General features: G+C 36.9%; 1 non-coding gene across 50 annotated transcripts in view; it reads left to right on the top strand.

The window, feature by feature from the left end:
- Positions 1-21,159, top strand: part of LOC141729846 (uncharacterized) — a 485,161-nt gene that overhangs the window by 124,195 nt on the left and 339,807 nt on the right. For 37 of the 50 annotated variants that reach the window (XR_012581340.1, XR_012581313.1, XR_012581318.1 and 34 more), the window contains one exon: positions 6,461-6,556. The exons of the other annotated variants lie outside the window; for them this stretch is intronic. This is a non-coding gene — a transcript (uncharacterized LOC141729846). The remainder of the gene's footprint in view (positions 1-6,460; positions 6,557-21,159) is intronic. 50 annotated transcript variants of the gene reach the window in all.

Genomic DNA, 21,159 nt, shown 5'->3' with positions numbered 1-21,159 from the left:
TGGAAAGCATGAGAAATGAAGGAGAGGAGGAAAAAAGAAACCTGTTTTAGTAGTGAAAATGAGATTTGTGTTGAAGAGGATGGGTGTTATGAAAGAGAGTGCAGATGTAGCATGAATGTGTCAGAGCAACAAGGAATACAATGTGTTTTGAGGCAAAAGAACGATAGGCAGTCTTACTGTGAGAAGCTACAACTTCCTCCACAAAGCTGGGTTTAAACCCAAGAGTCTTGGATTTCTTCCTGATTTTGCCATCAGCGAGTATTTGGCATAGCATGAATCTCCCTTGGTGGGTCATCTGGATGCAAGTTTGGTCAGAGGAGTGCATCCAACTTCTGGGTTTTAGTGAGAGAAAACATATTTTCTGGCTAATGGAATAAAGTAACCTTGCTGCTTCAGGCATCTCCCCTCTCACTTGATGTACAGAGACAGAATTGACGGTATTTGTCGCTTGCTGGTTTTAGTTAGGTTTGGTCTGCTTAGGCTGAATTTACACACACTGGACTGATCCTTTTTCCAGGATGCACATTCTGACTATGCAAACTTTTGTAAAATATGTACTTTTCAAAGAAGTTTTAGGCGTATTTGTCAGGAATCTGTCACACGTTAATAGCTATTTCCTGTGTGCGAACATACTCAAAACTGAGAGGCTACCATGAGAGAGATGGTGAAAGTATGACCTGTAGGAAGGAAAGCCTTTACAGCAACGATTAGCATCTGCCTGGGATGACTGTCAGCAAGAACTTTTGGCACTGCTGTGTCTTCTAGTTTGTTATTTTATCTCAGAATTATTTAATGCAATATTTACTAAAACATTTGCACAAGCTGGTTTTAACCTATACAGTAACCAAAAAAGAAAAGAAAATTTGCAGTACTATGTAGGTACGAGATGACAGTGGTATAACAGCAACACTTGAAATATGACCCTTCTTTTACATGAGTGAAATTATTGATTACAGAGAACCTGTTTTGCAGCCAACACAGTGACTTTGTTGTGCAGTAATTGTATATGTGCTGCAGTTTGCCAAGGACATATGTGAGAGCCGTATTGCCCTCTGCTGTGGTAACCTAATTTCAAATCTGGTGCTTCTGATTTGCATTATGAATAAAGTGATACAGCACAAGAGTGTGTATGGGAAGAGCACCAGCTTTTCTTCTTCTCATGTATTCTGTGTTGAAGCTACTTTATGCATCGTGTTTCTTTTTAATCTCAGCCCTAGTCAAATTTATGACAACAGTTGTAGGGGTGAAACAAGCAATCTGCAGGTCAGGTTCGATGGAGACAGAACTGGGTGAGTTCACTTGCTCTCTTGTAAGCCTTTATTACCAAGTGTTTGTTTTCAAGAAAGAGGAATACGTGCTGGTCAGCTTCATTGCGAATTCTGCATGTACAATTTTTGGAAGATGATGAAACTGCTAATTTTTGTTGGTCAGTAGAATGACTGGTTTATCTTTTAGCAGTGACTTTCATGCAAACAATATTTGTTTACTTTTTGTTTTGGCCACTTGATTAGTGTCCAAAACTGTACAGTTTCCAAGGAAGTTCTTGTTTTGTTGTGTTTTTTAAGCAGGAAACAACCAGCAAATTTTGTCTTCCCCTTGCTTGGGAGTGTATGCTCCTCTCAGGATTCCAGTTGTTTTGGACATAATAGGAAGGGCATGTACAGATGTGTGCTTTGACAAACAGTCTGTCCCTGTGTTAGGTGACATACCTCTGACATTTGAAGAAAGCTTGAGCTTCACATGCATGAAAGTATACACCTCTCTGGACGTAGAAATCAGGTTTTGAGAATAAAACAAACCCAAATTAAATTGGTTTCATTTTGAAAAGTCAAACCCCATAAGACTTTAATACTTGGGTGTATGCTGATGAAATACCATGACTCTAAAGATTGTTAATATTCATGGAAGTCTGAAATAATTCATGACTTTCTGAAGTAATGTTAGATGATGTACGATGGTAAACAGTATCATTTACACTGAACCTTAAAAATTATTGACAAAGACAAGTTCCTAAACACTGGCTAAACCTTGTATTTGTTGTTATGATTTCTTGGTTTTATACTTCAAGCAGATTTTCAATTAACTCCACTGCATTCGGAGTAATTATTCATTTATTATAGTCAGTTTAGATATGGTAAAGATTAAAGGAGTAAAACAAATCATTTCAGTGACATAGGCTAGTGATACATTGTTATTATTCTGATTTATTTGCCTCTTGCATAAGGAAGATTTATACCATCCATTTTTGAGTGACTCCTTGTTAGCATATATTTTTATAGATACTTTTTTGCTAAAATAGTGTTTTGATAAGGTAAAAAGCTACCTTGCTGTCTTCCTCTCTCCCCATTCCTTGAGAAAATACAGATGTTCCTAGAATAAAAGGAAAAGGATTGTAGATGTGCACAGCACAGTTATTATACATGCAGTAAAATGTACTTCTCTATTAATAAAAAAGTCCAGAATATGATGCACCGCTGTTCTAAGACAACTACATGTGTTCGATGTTGAGAAATTAATGGCACGGAGCAGATGCCTTCAGTCATCTAGGAAGTGTGGTTTCCCAGTGCACTGCAACTGCATGCCCTGCAGTGTGTCATCTCACTTATGAAGGGGTTTTACATGTTTATAAAAGTGTTTTAAACATTGGTAAAGTTTATTTTATGCATTATGCATAAAAGTTGTCATTAGGATTTAACAAAGCAGCTTGCAGAGAAAGATTACAAATAAAATCTCTGTATACAAAAACGATTTGGATGGTTTAGCTAGATGGTTCTGACTTAAAAAAATTAACATTTCACTTACTGTTCTCAAACATACAGAGAAAGAAAAACAGCATTAACTGAAAAGAATGAAATATATGTTGTTATAGGAGTGCCTGGCAGGATCACTATTACAGAGGTTCTTTCAGTATTTCCATTATAAATCCTCTTTATTCAGTGTAATATCATGGTAATTTCAAATCACATTTGGCTTTAACTTGGCAAATAATCTGTCAACACAAAAATTCAGTTCATTTATATGTATGTATATGCATGCATTCATTTATATTATTCATTTATATGTATGCATGCATTTATTCTTACATGTGCACAGACTGTCATGTTCACATGTGGCTGATGTGTAGATTTAAAAATAAGTAATGATTGTAAAGCTATTCTTTTTTTGGTCCAGTTTGCCTAGCCATAAATTTAAAGAAGATTATAGATTGGATTTTCAGAAGCACTTAGCATTGCCTTAAATGGTCACATTTAAGTTAATGGTAAAATTCCTATGACTTAAAATGCAGTAAAGTTAGGTCAGTGATGCTGAAAATCTCACTCCATCCTTTCAAACTCTGTTTAGGGGTCTAGCTCTAGGTGTGTGGTGTAAGTGACAGACTTATGGTCATAGTAACATTTTAGTGAAACTTCAAGGGGATTACTCAGAGCTCTTTGCCTCTGTATGTATGACTAGATAAAAAGCCTTAAAGCACTAATCTAGACACCTATATTAGACATTTAATTGATTCAGTTTGGGGAAATAGTTTTCCTCTTTAAAAACAAACTTGAAAGGATGCTTTTATGTTAGATCTAAATAAAGAGAAAAGACCCATTAGGAAGTGAAAGATGCCACAAGTAAACAACATGGATGAATGTCATGGCTAGAGTTATATGGCAGCAGTATGACAGGTGGAAGTATCAATAAGGATGTAGAAGAAACTCACTGACAATAATAAAAAGACACTTTTAGCAGCCATTCTTTTATTTTATGTTGCTGGGTTTTTTGATTTTTTTTTTTGGATATGTTCCTTTTTGCTGAATTTTCCACTGCAACATGCCTAATTTAGACATTATCTGTCAGGTACTTTTGTCTATATACATTTTGCAAATTAGAACAACACTTGTCCAAAACAAAGAAGGTGCCTTGAGCACCCCTTCTGTATGAGATGGGCTGAGGGACTTGTTCTTTTGGTTTGGGTTTTTTTTTTTTTTTTTTTTTTTCCTGGAGAAGAGAAGGCTCTGGGGGCACCCCACAGCCCCTTCCAGTACCTAACGAAGGCCTACATGAGGGCTGGAGAGGGACTTTTACAAGGGCATGTAGTGATAGGACAAGAGGAAATGGCTTTATACTGAGCTTACGGTCATGTTTAATGTGGATCACACCAAAAACTTTGGGTTTAACTTGGTTCATCCTGAATGGAAGATTCTTTTCTGTCCCTTATGTCTCTCTCCTTGGTAGGCTGCCGTGAAATAAAGAGCCCAGGTCAGTCTTTCCTTCACACGCTGCAAGTTTAAAATATTCCGTGAATGTAATTAATGAAACTTTATTTTTCCTTAGTATCTTAAAGTGTATTGTATTGCAACTAAAAAATTCACATTGTGTTCTGTTGCAAAGATCAAAAACATTATATTGGGAAACTTCAAAGCAAGAAATCCAGAGAAAATATTTTCTACTCAAGAGACCATTGAAATACAGTTATCACAGGTCCAGATGGCATAGTACTGAGAGGGGTGCATGAGTTTTTTTACCCTTAGAACACCATTAATATCTAATCTGGAGTGATACCAGCTAAACCTCAGCCTGACTTAGACTCCTTCAAACTGCTCTGTGGCCTGCAGGAAGCATCCAAATCCAACATCCAAGTCAATTTCTGCCACTGTTTAAGCCCAACTTTTTCTCTAACTTTTTATTGTCCACTTTTTGTACTTTGCTAACTCTGAGGCTTTCCAGGATTTTCTGGGATCTCAAATATAGTTAGTAGCAAGGACTTTGTGAATTATGATGCATGTGGGATGCCAGATTGCTGTGAATTTCCATGGAGCTGATGGCCTGTCATTCTGCAGAAAACTGTTAATCTTCAGAAAGGACCATTCTACTTTATTTGCTCTCTACAACAAAAATGTATTTGATGGGACTAGAGCTTTAGGTACCTAGGAGAAACAAGAGCTTTAGGTACCTTTCAGGAAAAACTGACCTACTGGACTAGGAAACAGTGGTGTCTGTGTCACAGAGCCTTTCATTATCCTGGCCAGTAATTATGCAAAAGGGGACATCTTTGCCATCCATGCAATCATTTATTCCTTTTGTGCTGCTATCAAGAGACCGAGTAGGGGAGGAAATTTACTGTGTATGTTTCTATTTTTTTGTGTTTTCTGAGCAAGAAATTACAATGCCTAGTAAATAGAGCAGGTTCTTTATACTCATTATGGACTATTGTGTGAAAATGCTTTGCTGACTTCAGAGGAAAACCCATAAATTTGTTAGATGTGTTTTGCTAAGTGTATATTTGACCCAGAGTGAAAATTATTGCTACAAGAGATTTCTGAAGAATAAATGAGAGTTATATGTTATTTCAGCTCTGAAAATTGCAATTTGGGTGGCTATTTGATCTGACCTGTGACATAATAAATGAGCATGTACATCTTAAAATGACATAGACTCATCAGGCCAGGATGAACAACAACACAGGCTGTGCTAGTACTTGTTAAGTTTAATTTTCTTGTTTCTCCACCCCTACAGAATATTGTACACTGCTTTGTTTAGTCCTCAGCATATATGGAATAATGATAGGTTAGTAAAACATTTATGGGTTTTTTTTAATTGTTTAGGATGGAATTTCATGTGCTTACCAGATTAACACTTAATACAATAAAAAAAAAAAAAGAAGGGTGATGTTTCTCTCCTTTTCTGATGTCTTGAACCTAGAGATTGTTTTTTCCTTCAGCAATCTATAGTATAGAGATAGCACTAAATTGAGTAACAGCTGCTGAAGAACTGCTCTACTAACCATGCCAAAGGGATATTTCATATTCTTGCTGCGTTTCTTCTTTGTCCCGTTCTGCCTAGTACTCATGCACGGAGATCTAGGAATGGTAGGGATCTGAGGAGTTGCTGGTGACAAGGGCATTTTCAGCCATGTATTAAGATAGTCTTTACATTGCTGGCATGACACAAAAAGAATGTAAAAATATCTGGAAGTGATGTTATTTTGGTCTGGTTTTCATAAAACCAGAATTGCATTCTCTGCTTGAACCATTTTATCTTTATTTTATCATTTCTTATTTCTTTGGCTAATCAGAGATTTTTGTGTTTTGCAAAAGAGAAGAACTTGCAGCAATCATTATTTTGTCTTGATAACTTTTCTTTGTGAAATGGAATTATTGCCTAACAAAAAGCAGAGATTGCCCTCAACTACTATAGACTAGGACATCAGCAGTCAAATGAGGTCTTGGCATCTTGCCGTAGAACAAGCTGCCTAAAATTCTGGATAATCTTCCCCATCATCACACAGCTTGTACAAGATCTTGTGATTCTTATAGAATCAAAAGCACAAAGAAATAGTGTGTTAAAAAATTCAAGCATGAGCATCTTATGCAATTGTTGGGCATTAATTTTGATACCGTTAAAATCACCTTTTTGATTGCACAATAAATAGAGATTCGGAGTCAAAAATAACAAAGCGTACTTTTCCTCTTTGCAGGCATAGGTGTGTGAGAATGATTTAATTATTGAAGCCATTACTAAAGGGAGGAATTGAGGAGCTAAAAATGGGCAGATACTGCTTCTGCACCAGAAGGTATGTTTTTAGCATTGAAATACTGTCTTTCATGCTCAAAAATAACATTTTTTGAAGGGAAACTGACACTATATAATTCAAATTAATGCATCTAAGCATGTCTTAAATTGTACTCCAGCAAAACAAGTATTAACTCTGTTTAATTATCCACCTAGTGGTATGAGGAACCAGGTGAAGACAAAATGCAACTCTTCTGATCAGAGAAAAAAAGATATTCACTAACAACAGAAGGAACAGAAAGATAGTTGTAGCTTCATGATTCTGTCATAACTGGTGTGTTGTGCCCCTGAAACAGGAGTTTTGGCTTCCCCAGACCATTTCCATCAGCATATCTAATTGCCTAATTCCACATCCTTCCTTTGTTGACATGAAATAAAAAGAAATCCAATACATGGACAAAAGAAACTGCAGCTAAAATGTGGTACTCTTGACTTTTTTTTAGCAGAATTTGTAAGCTAAATACTGCTAGATCAGCCTAGGGTGAGTCATGGCCAGATTTTCAGATGAATATGTACTTGCTAATCTATTGGACTTTAAGGAGACAGCTATTGTACCTCTTTGTGCAGACTGAGTATGATTTGTCTGTACCACAGGAGCACAGTTAGCTTGTGATTTACAATGAACTGTATACTGGGAATATTACAGGCTCTTTCCTTGTACATTTACCTTGTATCTAGTAGGTGACATAAACACTAAGCTACCTGCTGAATTAAATGGGGTTAGGGTTGCCTCATGGTTTATGCTACTGACCACCTACCTGATGTGAAAACAGAAATCAGTAGCAGCATGAATGACTCGGCGAGCAGAGTTGCTATTAAAGCATTAATGGTTTCTATCTGCAATCCATATTACATGATGATAAGAAAAGTGAGATTAATGAAAACAATCAATGTGAATTTCAGTGGTTTTACTAAATAAGAGTCTATTTATAGTTTCAGTGTTGAAATTGAAGTAATGTTAAGTCTTAAACTAGAACTAAGTTTTCAGTATTGGCATTACTTTCTCTGCATATTGGGCTCTTAATGCACTTGGAGTGAGTTCCAGGGATGGAAAATTTTTCAAATGAGTCAAGTGCTTTATAACATGTTACTTTTTTATTTTTTAATGAAAGGAAATGTCTAGTTCTAACAGCAGTAAGAGCACCTATCTTGGAAGCAGCTGATATTACTTTTCTGTCTGTAATCTGCAGTTAGATGATTCTAGATTTCAGGAAAAATGCTGCAGAAATCTATTTCTTATTTAATTTCTACTGTTCTTTCAAACAGCAGTTTGCAGAATGCATCTGGGTGTACAGCTAATGACCCATGAGCAATAAGCAACTGTTTAAGTAAAATGCACTAGGAAAAAGCTTTTACCAAACAGCATTTTAATATTTTAAATAGATTTTCCATTGCAGACTCTTAGTAACTGGATTAGTTCTCTGATGTGTTCTGACAGAGCGGTTGTTAGGGATACTCCATTAACTTTGTCTGTCATCTTATTTTCCCCAGTATCCGGCATAACACCCTTATATTTCATAATTTGTATTGCTATCAGTGCTGATTTGTAAATGTGCAAATTATAATTAACAACGGCCACTACTTCTATTAAATATTAAATCATTCTTGCAGCCTATATTTTCCACAGCAGATGGAGCCCTGTGGTATGCAAATAGACTTTCCTTAAGTTGTCAGCAGTTTTTACCAAAATTTTGGCTTTAAAAATGCTTTCTTTTTTTATTTGCTTTATGTTTTCTCTTGCATTTAGGTTAATATTTATTCACTGCAGATTCTCTTTCTCCCCATAAGAATTTCATGGACTATTACATTCTAGCACTGAGGTTTTGTTTCACTTCATTAATAGCCCCTTAATCATATAGCTTGCTTGTAAAGTACAAATGCTTGTTATTTGTACTTATGCTGCAGTATTGCATAAGAGGCACTTAGTTATATTTTAATATGTATAGCAGAAGCAAAAATGCTGGGTGCACCAACATAGTTTTCAATATGAAAACCAATTTATGTGCACAGTTTTTTTCCTCAGAATAAGCAAAAGCATTTATGGTTTTATATTGTGCCTTAAACATTCTATTAAATGTCATCAGCTGATTCAGGAAAATGTATTGCAAAATTACTAGAGAACTGTAAAATGTGTAAATGTAATGAATGCTCAGGGCATAGAAAGGATTGAAAGTCCAACATATATCAGGTAACTATAAAACAGCAAGAAACATCGATAGAACATTACATTTCTCTAATGTATAGTACCTTAAGAATGAAACTCTTATTTTTGGTGTTTACTGCTGTGCTGTTTTATTAAAGAACGCTGATCCAGAGTTAACATAGCCTTTCCAGTACTGAGAAGGAATCTGAAAGGCAAGCAGCATCATTCAGGAAATGGTTTCACTATCCACTCCAGCAATTCCAAATTAAGATTTTTCAAATGATTGACTATGAGATTGTATCCTAAATAAGGGCAACCCATTTTTTTTCCCACATTTTTAAATGGACACAGGAACATGGAGCTCAAGGACATTAACTGCCACATTAACCAAAGAGTAATGAAAACTTCTCTGAATGACTATCTCAGTGAGCTGAAATGGCCTCAGCAACATAGAAATGAATTGTAACAAGTTAGGGTCTTGTCTTCCTGCTGGTTTAGTAGGAGTTGGAATTAGCATGCTAAGTGGGATCAGCAGCAGTGAGCAACTGGACTGGAGTATCCTAGAATCCATGCTGTGAGTGCATATTGATAGTGTGATTCCTCTCCTAACACTGAGGTACCATTTAGTCACAGATATTGATATATATTAAACTGAAGTTGTAAGGGATGTGGAGTAGAATTCTGGGATGTTATGCCAGCTTATCTGAGCAGGAGCAGCTCTGGACACTCAGATCCTTTACATCTATCAAGAAGGTACTTTTTAGGTATAGAAGGGAAAATTCAGATAACAGGGCAGGACCTGATGCCAACCTTTTGGGAACAGCTTTATATCAGCATTGTTATAAATGTTAAGAAGAAAGAAATGTGATTTGAAGGATGTTGCTGGGACAAAAAGGGAACATAAGTTTCAAAAAGTGAGCAGCTGCTCAGTAAGGAAGCAGAGCAGGCTTGCCATAGGTGAGCTTTTGTTCAGCAACCACATTGTGACATGCAGGGGACCATGGACAAACTTTAAACCAATGGAATTACTGGGAACAGTCTGCTTGTGGCAGCCTGGAACTGCCTGTGGGTTGGCTTGTGTTAACCAACTGATTTATTGTCTACAGAACCTGGACCTGAGGGAATGGCAATTTCACCAGTAGCTTTCAGCCTGTGCTTTTCCAGAAATCTGCTTTTACATATAGAGAATAGTCTTGATGAATTTGATGTTTTATGTAAATTCTCCTGTAGAGAGAGGCTTAAGGAGGCAGAAATTGGACCACTTTATTGAAATGAAGAGGGTCCATGTATATTTAAGTATTACAGAAAGTGGAATTTCAGCAAAATTTCAACCAGAGTCAGGGTAGTATTAGATGTTACCAGTGTATTCAACAAAATATCTAAAACGTTTTCTCGTGAAAGGAACTTCATAGGAATTTACATGAACTTTCAAAGAATGTTTACTTCAGAAACTATTCTGCTCTGCCTAGGAAATACTTGTATCCTTGTCTTTATCTCCTTATCACACTGACACTGCTGTTCCTCACATGCACAGCATGGAACTAATCCCTACCCCTTGCTCTGAACTCCAGAACTGCTGCTTGGTAGTCCTGCACTCTGCACAGCTTTGGCCCTTGGCTTTTGGCATCAGCCCTTGCTCTTTGAGTCCACCTCTTTAGAGCAAAGACTTTTTCTTGCTCAGGTAACTGGACACGGCTGCACTTCACATCAGTTTTTGTAAAATAGGGCTGATGATTTTTCATGTGTGCAGGACACCTGATACTGATGATTTGGTGCCTCTTGGTGTAGTATGTAAGTGATGAAGATGTTGGGCTGTACATAGCTGCAGTTGTCCTCCGTGCTCCCCTCTGAAGCTAGAGTTCAGGTATGCAGTACCTCTGATCTGTAATGCAGATTTCTGCATGCAGAAATCTGATCTGTAGTGCCTAGTGAAAGAATTTATAGGCAATTGAACATCTCTTAACATCAGATCAAAAGAAGCTGTCAGAGAAGAGACCCTGCTTTCTTAAGGTTCAGAAATGCAGTTTAGTCAAAGCCATTAGACAACTCCTATTTAGAGGCTCTCTGGAGAAGCTAAGGAAACATGAGCAAATTTCAGTCATTGATATCTCACTTAAGCTTTATTTAAAGTCTGTCTAAGGAGGAACTAATATTTTGTCTGTGAAACTGTAGTATTTTTCACCTAGGAGTAGCTAGTTAGGAGTATTTTAATGTTGTTGAACAATTTAAATGGCTATATTTCTTCATTCCTTTCATGAAACCTTATTGTTCTCAATGTGGGAGATTTGGATGTTATAAATTCTCCAGGAACTACTCTTTAAATACCAATTTGAGTATCTTTGAGACTTAAAAGCACTGGTGTAAGGGTAGTGCATCAATATTCTTGAAGTAATTCAGTGCTTTTTGGGGATTAATCAGTTATGTTGGATGGGCAATCTATAGGAGTTTACAATGAAGAGAGGAGAAGCAGGACTCTTAAGCACTAATTTCCCCTGTCCCCAAGTCCTGAAGTTTTGTTCATTCTTGGCTGTACAGTTACTGGAAGAGCTTAGAAAATCTTTAGAGAAATTAGGAAAGATCTTAGCAGTTGTGGGTAGTGGTGAATGCAAGAGAAGATGGCCTTTCTACATGGCCAATTCCATACCTGAGATTTGTGACCCTAAAGGATCATATCTGCAGTCTGTCATACTTTGCTTCCACATCCTTGTCTATTCTTATTCTAATATAAGAATTTTCCTTCTCCACACAGAATAAAATAGTGGCAGTGTTTTGGCTTTCTTCCACCCTACAAGGCAAATTAATTTGTTAATCTTCTGTCTCTAAAGTGATATGTACTGAAAAGGAGGGCAGGCTGTAGATTTCCAGCTGTTTGTTGTGTATATGTAGGCAGTCTTGCTGTATCTTTGCATGACCAAAAAAATGGGATATCTGGGGAAAAAATGCTAGTAGTACAATATTTAGAATTCCGTGACTCATAATATGCGGTCTGAGATCCTGATATCCAAGGCTGAAATTTTTCTTTTAGTAATTAATAACTTAGTAATACTTTAGTAGTATTAAAAGCATAGAAAATGACATAAAGATACTATTTTAGAAGGCACCATTTTACAGTGGTGTGGAATTTTACACCTGATAGTAGTCCAGTGAATATGAACTTTAAATTGTCATGTTTCCCTGAGAAGTAAGAAGTGAGAGTTAAATGCCTAAGCAAAATACATAAATAATATCAGTCATGTAAAATGTCCTGAATAATAGACAAACTCTTCATAGTGTTAATGTTGGTTAAAACTATGGGTTTGTTCTAAGTGGTAATGGTAATGAAGTGTGTTGAAGTCCAGAAGACTTTTCAAGGACACAACCTCATTATTCCTTGCTTTGGACATGCTGTTTGTAGGTTTCTAAAGCAGCCTAGATTTTGATCAGGAATTTTTAAATTTGATAATCTCAGCTCTAGTTAAAGAGCATGGTTGATGCATCTGTTGTAAATTTTATCATACAGCGTTTTTGTTTAATTAGATTGTGAACTCTCAATGACTTCCTGAGAGTAAATTTTCATGAGAGGAGAATTAGAAAACATTAGATGAGGTAGAGGACTTGAGAATACTTGTCCAGAAGAGATTGATAAGAACATAACTGGGACAGCTGTGAGCTGTGCTTTGGAGTTGTAAATGATGCTAGTAAGTGATTTTCACTTCTGATTTTAAATAGTCTCAGAAATTGTCTTCCACCAAGGCTTCTTTGAATTAAATTTTGTTTAGTAATCAGAACCACTACATATTAAGCCCTCTGGAGCTCATTACATACAAGGAGAGGATGAGAGCTGGATTTGCTCATCTCTAAGTGACGAAGGCTATGTAGGTATCTTATTGCTGTCTACAGCTACCTCATGGGAGGATCTGAAAACGACAGAGACTTCGTCAACAACATAGTTTCTAAGAGCCAAAATCATGTCAGGGAGATGCAGCGGCAGGATGGGAGACAGCAGCTAAAAGTTAGGATACAAAACATTTTCATTGAATAGAAGGATTTTAATTTTTTCCCCCATGAGAGTGATCACATACTGGAGCAAGTTACCCTGTTTCCTTGTGGATGTTTAGATCTTGACTGAGCCTCGTCTTTTTGACTCTTGCTTAGAGCAGGGCTTGTATGAGGTGACCTTCTGTGATTTCCAACACAAATTATTCTCTGGTTCTGCTCTGTGCTATATTTGGACTTTCAAGAGAGCACATTAGTACATTCAAACCCTTTCAAGACTGTTTGGCAAATTCTCCTTCTATTATTTTAGACATGGGCCAGAATTTAGGGACCAGCTGAGGTGTGTGGATTGTGCAGGCAGTGGTTCTGTAAATGCCCTAGAAGACAGACTTACATACTAAGGCCCAGTCTTAAGGCTATCTGATAAGCTGGAGAATGGTGGAAGATGAGGGATGGAAAATGGGAGCAGACTCTATAAGCAGCACAGACCTCACTGGTTCCCCTGGGTCTGGCAACTGCCTCAGAAGGAAGAGGAGCCTCAGTGACAGCTCTGTCTGGTGACATTCTGGCTATGTGAAGGAGGAAGCAGGGTGCAGTAGTCACAGGGATACAGTAAGCAGGCAGGAATGCCAGGAACTTTCCTGGAAGTTGTGTGGAGGGAAAGTCCTTTCTTAAAGACCTCTGGGAAGAGCATTTCATTTCCTCTTAGGAGAGGATTTCCTTCCTTGTTACCAACATAGTTTGTAAGAGCCAAAATTATCTTCAGTGAGTGTTCATCTCATGTACCCAGCTGAGATAACTGGCAAACAGCTCAGCCACAAGAGGATATTATTGAAATGGGCTTGATTTATATTTTAAGGCTATTGGTGATGCCCAGGTCACAACTAGAATCTTCATTTTCTGCTGATAAGAGATGGTGACACCATCACCCAAGAGACATGCAGATGGTGACACCAAACTGACAATCAGCTGACCCATCTATTCCTAGAGCAGCAAAGATGAGAGGAAAGGAAACCTGGAAATATTAGTAACAGTAGGTTAGAAGTACTAGACTCAACCTCAAGTGCTAGTACTTCAACCTAGTACTAGTACCTCAATCTAGTATTTACTCAACCTCAAGAAATCAGAAGTCCAGCTCTGATGACAACTCAGCAAACTCTTCTCCAAACCTTCTCCAGCTTTATTCCAAAGCACTGTGCTAGTTTTTCAGGTCTTCTGTAGATGTAGGAATGGAGATATTTACCACTAAGCTCTTTGGTAGTTCATGTGTTTTCTGTTGTTCTTTGAGTTGAGGTACTGGCCTGTTTTACTCTGCTGTGCAATAGTGCTGAAGCTGTTAGCTAGGTAATGTGAAAATGACTGAGAAGACAGAGGCATTGTTTCTTCCACATTGGAAGGAGAACTACAACAATGTGGTGCTGCTAGAAGTTCTGCTGTTATGCAGAGCTCTTTCACATGCATAACTGCACTGCCATTGTTTTAAAGCTTCTGTATTTTAAACCTGTGTAATATACTTTCTAAACTGTCCAAAGTCAGTTGCACTTATTTTTGCTGTGACTGCTTGATGCTGCTGGTATTATCAGCCAAGCAACTTGCACTATTAGCTTCCTAGAAATAGGAAGACAAAGAATAGGATACAAATCCTGTAGGCAAATACCTTCTGATGGCAGTGTTCAAGCTGAATCCTCAGTGCTTTGCTATAACAATCAGGATTTGGCCCTACTAGCCCTTGGTATTAATCTTATCCTCTACCCACTAGGCATTACATGAGATGTAAATGATTTGGTTCCATTCATCAAATTCAGAAGGTATGCCTATATCTGTGAAACAGATTTTTAGAAAAAATAGCAGAGTTCATAGTCTGTATAAAAAAAGGAAAAGCATCCATGTATTAGGCCATCAAGAGTCAAAAGCATAATTTGAAATGATAAACGTATCCATTTTAAGTTACACATTACTTTGCATAGTTAATATCACTATAATTAGTCATAGTTCCTGTAATTTATTGAAAAAGATGCTCAGCCCCTCTAGTGTACTACAGTGATGAATGTTGGAAGTGCAACTTTGGAAGCAGGAATCAAGCAAAATTAGTAACAGTTGGAGAATTAACATGTAAATCAATAATATCCTTTCTCTTGCGTCTTGAAAACTGAGGGCATACATCACACGCTGCATAACAAAGGGGAGGGCAGAAGTTAGAATTGTAACTTCTTTCACATTACTAGGTCTGGTTTTACTGCAAGAGCTGTGTAAAATAATTTCAAACGTTAGAGTAAATCTCTAGTAAATATTTAAACTATGTATAACTAGTCACAAATAAATTAAGCTGATTTTATGCATTCTCTCTAATTAGAAGGGCACAGCATTTGTTGAAACGTGATTAGTATTATTCATTAAGCAAAAAATTCTCATTTGTATCTTATTATCACTATTCTGCATAAACCAACACAATTTGTCATGAACTCCCTCATTTGCTGTATCCTCAAATAGCAGATTATGCTTATTTTTCATTTGGACAGTGGAAAATAAAGCCAGGTGTTTGGCAGCACCAGAGTGTTCAGGTGTAACTGTGCCAGTGATGGTACATTACTAGCAGCGTGGATGAAGAATGAGGCATGGAGAATCTTGGGACTGAGGTGCCTTGAGGCCCATCCCTTTTGAGTGGTCCTGCTGATGAGACAGGTGGTGTTGCATAGGACTGAAAAAGGAGAAACTTTTTTTGTAAAGTCAGCCTTTCACCTTCAAGTGGAATTGCGAGGTGCTGCACTGTAATACTTGGATGTGCTCATGGCTCAAGTCTCTATGGTAGACGCTTTTGTATTAAAGTTTTCTAAAGCTGAAAAATTCTAAAGCAACAGCAGTCTGTGGCTGCACAGAGGTCTCTGTCGGTGACAGTGTCAGTGTCTGAAAAGAATTGGCACAATATTGCATGGGCAGTATTATGTATTTATATACATAAACATTTACATGTGACCTTGATTGTAGTATATTGTGCAGGATAACTAATTCACTGTCTGCATATTCTTCCCCTTCCTTCCTCTCATCTCTTTTTAAGCTCTGAAGAACATCTCTTTACATATGTCATATTTAATTCTGCCCTCATTCACATGCATGTAAACCATCAGTAATACTGGTGGACTCGGTGGTGCTGAGGTAGTGGAACAGTGTAGCTGGCTTTCCACATCAGCTCTCTGGGGTTGTGGATTAAAAACTACATGAACCCTGAATAGGCACCACAAGGTTTGGTTTCTTCTGACCTTGTCACTAACTGTGGTTATTTTTTGTCTTTAAGCTGGGATTCTAGGGGCAATGGTATCCAAAGGGATATATCCAACAACAGTGATAGGGCCAAAAAGTACTGAAAAATTGCAAGGCATTGTTACTTCTTCATTGGATAGATGAAAACATTAAAGGAATTGTCTAGGCATTAGAACTGTTTTCCCTACAGCATATTTTTCACATGTGGGAATTTGGTTGTCAGGCAGGGGGTTAAATTGTTTTAGGGCCTTTGATAAATAAATACATGTAGGGATCAAGAGCAGTTTTGGCTGTATAGACAGCTTAGATCCAGCTTCTTTGGATGGCAGATTGTTTTCACTGTTTTCTTAAGATTAGATGGTTTTGAGTGGCCTAGGAAGTTCTAGATGGCGTAGTAAGGGGTATCCCTCCCAGTGAATGGTAGCATGAGAACCGTGCTAAGACCTGTGTACTTATTCTTTACCATTCCCTTTTTGCCTTTGGTGATAAAGTTACTTCTTTATCAAAATGGACTCTCACAAAAATTTTACATTGAATCTGATGTCTGGTCCTACATTTGAAGCAAGGAAACAATGAGACAGCCTCGTCTCTGTTATGATACATAAATCTGTTGACAGTCTTGCAAGAAGTTTAACATGAAATTTTCATTCCAAGATAAAAGCAGAAGAAAGGTTATTTCCAACATAATCCAATAGCAGTGAAAAGTCCTATGCAGAGCAATAGTGAAAAGGAGGGACTTTGTATATGGTCATGCTAAAACTATGGGAGCATAGTTCCAGACTTAAACCCACATATTGACACTTGAAAATTCATTAATATTATATATGTTTGCCATTGCTCATGTGTATCTTGTCTATGAGTTCCTATGAGTAGTTTATTCCATTTTACTGAATATGTAATTGTGAATAACAAATCCAAACTATGAATAGCTTAAATAGCTAGTAAGAGAAACAATTACATTTTCTTTCTCTCTAACATGCAATTTTAATTTTCATAATTGTATAAAAACATATCCCCCACAATGCAGGCCTGCCAGGAGGCCTGAAATCTGCAGGCTATGGCCTCTCAGGCTGTTTTCCAGTGACTCATTTTTAATTTTATAGAAGCATTATCTCTAGCTAGTAAATTAACAACAGCCTATAGTGCACACACACAGTCATCCATCTGCTTAAGGCTCTTGTCATTTGACACCAGTCTTGTATCCATAGACTTCATCTGGTATTCAAAAGCTATCAACCCTGCCTCAAAGATAGCCCACCTTCTGGCTCCAGGCTAGAGGAGTGACTCTCCATTTCCAAGTCTAATGAACACATAGCTATTAGCAGCTTTTCCATTAAGGATCTAGTCTTCTTAGAAAATAGACAGTGTTGGAGTTACTTGGATCCAGAACTGCATGGAAGAGTGTTCCTTAGGCAGCCTGACTTTTGTTGAGCAGAATATTCAATGTTACTCCCTCTTGCAGTATGTTGGACATTAGTGTTTATGCCACTGCATTTTGGGGAGTGGGATGTATTAACAGATAAAATTCTTTATATTATCTTTCAAATTATGGACAGCATTTCTAGGAAGTTTTGAAAAATGCATGTAATATCAAAAATCTCATGACTGGTATAAATCCCCCAGATGAGAGAAAGCCATGTACATTTATATATATGGTTGGAGAGGAGCCTAGCAACTATTTTGCAGTTGCTAAATTTTGTTTTATTCCTAATTTGACTGCAAATGAGGTCATTTGCATTCTTGCAAATAATTTCTATGTGAACTGATGTCTTCTGTGAAGGAGTAGTAAGGATTTACCAGATTTGTGTATCCTGGACAAACTTCAGTCATCACAGGATAGAAGTTGTTGACAAAACCTACTGCTCAGTCAAGGTCAGGGAACTTAATCCAAGAGTAGTTGAAGAAAAAGGACTTGTGTTCTAGACTCAAAGGACATAATTATTTAGATTTGCTTTTCCAGATTATGATAGATGTAGTTGTCATGGACAACTGAGAAGAATTGACAGGAATCATAGGAAGTTGTTGTTAGGGATGAAACATGGGTGATACCAGCATTTGAAAAAAATCCAGGAAGGCAGAGAAGGTAGTTTTTCCTGTTATTTTCCCTCTGCCCACAAGCTTAGAAAGTTCCGTTGACTTCCATTTGTTTGTGATATTTTGGTCTGATAATCTGTGCAGTGAAGAATTTATCTGCCTTGGTGGGCTTTGTTTTCACTGTGTACCTCATAAAAAGCCTCTTTTATTCATGTGCCGTTCCGCAGGGATGTGGTGACATGGTACTTGCAAGAATTAGAGCTCTGAAAGACGCATGATCAACAGTAGTGCTTTTGCTGACTGTGGCAAGTGCCCATACCACTGTCTCACACAAATAATTATGCTTTAACTTATGATAGACCCAGAATGATATTCACATATGTTCATCTGAGGAGTGAGGCTCAGAGAGAACCAAGAACCTTAAGAAAATCAGGCTATTGTGAACCTTGGTGTGAAAACAGTATAGCTGGATTTCTGTGGACTCCTGCTGATGACCTGTTTCATGTTTCACAAATATAAGGTCTTAACAGTCAGTCATTATTTTTCACTAAGTCATCTTTGAGAGAATCAGTCTTTAACTGGTATTTGTGAGACTTTTTTGCTTCCTTTTGAATAAAAAGGATCAAGTTGTTTTAAGGAATACGGTGACTGTTTCACAAAAGTAATGTTAACTATATATATTACTTAATAACATTGCCAGTTACATGAACCATTTTCTTATCATTTTTATGGAAAATACAAGCAGTATCTTCAAAATACTTTTAAAAAATATTCTTTAAAATTCTTGTATGTGCATCAAATGTGAAATTGCCCTGGATTAATAAAAATATGAGATTATATTTGATTATTATTGACTTGTTTTTATTTCTTTTGGGTAGTGTTTTATCAAAGGTTTAACTTCAGTACATAGTGAGATTATTTAAAATAAAAAGCCCCTTATGCTTAGTCTTTGTGATATGTAACGACATCATGAAATTAGAAGAGAAATGGCCGTTGATTTCCACTCTTAAAGAAAATTAGATTTGTATGTAAACAATTTTAAATAAATTGATAATTTGCTTCCAATTATATAGAATATAAAGCATTAGTAATGGTAGCAAATTAGGCATTATTTTATTTATACATTATCAATCGGGAAAATTGGCCCTTCACCAAATGAAGTCTTCATTCTACAAGCATTTGGTTAATTCCTTACCTTTGGGCATCTAATTAATCCTCCTGAAGTCAGAGAGACAAATTCTGTGATTGTAGCTTAGCAGCCATAACTGTCTGCCCATGGAAGTCAAACAAACTTAAACTCAGCCTGGAAATCATGCAGGAAAAATGCCATAAGGTGCCAAAGCAACGCTGGGATTGCAGTGCACTGTGCAATATTTCCTTGCCAAATTCACTGTGAGTTTTTCAGACTTGGCTTTTGGTTGTGAAGGCCAACTAGTTTTCCAGTATTCTTTTCTAGGTAACCAAGCAGGTGTTTATATCTTCATTTTACAAATGCCAGAAGTTTTTTGCTGAAGGCTGCAAACTCAAGATCCTGTTACTGGAGTGAAGGTCAGGACAGAGAAGCTCTTGGTTCCTTGTTCTGCATTCAGTTCACAGCAAAATGCCATTCTCCAAGAAAATTTGTGGAAATGTGTACATAAATTATAATTATAAACATGTAACTTATAATAAATATTAGCAGTATATATGCACTGGTAGACAATGAGTATTAGAGAAATAATCACTAATCCTGTCTAATGGTGTGCAAGACTCCTTATGGTACTTTAGACTTTGGCCTTATTTATAGAATTAGAAGCTTAGTGATACATCCATTGTGTCCCTTCTGAAAAATACTCCAAAATTACACATTTGAATTGAGATACAATCCCTGAGTAAATGATATGTTTAGAGACATAGGTCAGATATGAAGCTGTACTTGGGGGTCTTACCTATTCTCTTTCAGTAAGAGTCATGTGAGATTAACACAGACTTGGATGGTAAGTGACTTGAGAGGTAGATTGTTGACCCACTCTAAAATAACTTTGTTTTCAGTGTAGATATGCCTGTTTTCCAAGCATTCTTAGGTGTTTGGACTCATGTAAATAAAAATTTAAAGCTACATGTTTCCATCTATAGCTTATCAAGCTATTTTCAGGTTTTCCTTATCAAAAACTCAAATTAGTTTCTTTGATTATGTTTGAAATGCTGCAGTAATAGGGTAGAGGACACTGAAGTAGGCCTTCTCTACCTGAAGTTTTATCCTTGTTGTAACAGAAAATTTATGCCTTTCAATGTCTTATTAGGATCCTTTGTTGTCCATTTCTTTGCTGGAATCTTTATTAATTTTTGTAATCTGCAATATGTAGCTGAGGAGTGAGACAAGGCTGAGAAAACACTATTTGGAAACAATGGCTGGGTGCCGTGATTTCTGTGATGTTCAGGACAATATATCTGTATTTTAACCAGCTGGCTGTAAATGAAGCAGCATGCCATTGTAGGATTAATGAAAAGTGCTGGGTTCAGTTATAGTAATATATGTATGTTAGAGATTTAAACTGTTGTATGTAGCTATTCAAGTTTGCTACTAACATCAGCAGCATTGCACTGAGATTGGACCAGCTGTACAACACTCAGTGAAAGGAAACTTTTTTATAAAATACTTTTATTCAGTGGGGGTACAATGAGACACTGAAGTCAAGTGAGCATGATTCAACTTTAACGTCCTGCTATGTTTCCAGTTAACCATTAAGTTGTCATTTCCATAAACCCAAATTTTTGATAGGAAAAACAATTGCTGTAGACAGAAAAGGAGTCAGTCTGTACACAGATCAGTTCAATATGCAGGAGTTCTTGATGTGTTATAAGGCAGTGGCTTCCCAGCTCTTGGGGAAAATTGCAGTTTGATCAACTGCCAATAAGTGAGATCATACTCATATCTTTTTTATTTGTTTATTTTTAATTTGTGAGCAAAGACTGTGCTCATTAAAGTGAGGAACTCCACACTTCTTTTAGCCAAGTGTTACCATGTTCTATATAATAAATTGTGTACACTTCCATCCTTTTCAGTCATTCATCTAATTTTCCTTGGAATTGCATGAAATGCTTCATTATTCAAGTATTTTTCCAATCTGTACTATTTATATTTCTGGTACAAACCTGAATTTGATTACACTCATATAGTAGATGCTTTGTCCTTTTTATGTGGGCATGTACTT

This window comes from Zonotrichia albicollis, chromosome 8, assembly GCF_047830755.1.
Source record: "Zonotrichia albicollis isolate bZonAlb1 chromosome 8, bZonAlb1.hap1, whole genome shotgun sequence".
NCBI lineage: Eukaryota > Metazoa > Chordata > Aves > Passeriformes > Passerellidae > Zonotrichia > Zonotrichia albicollis.
Note: the sequence above shows the minus strand (reverse complement) of the source record. Positions and strands in the feature narration are given on the sequence as shown.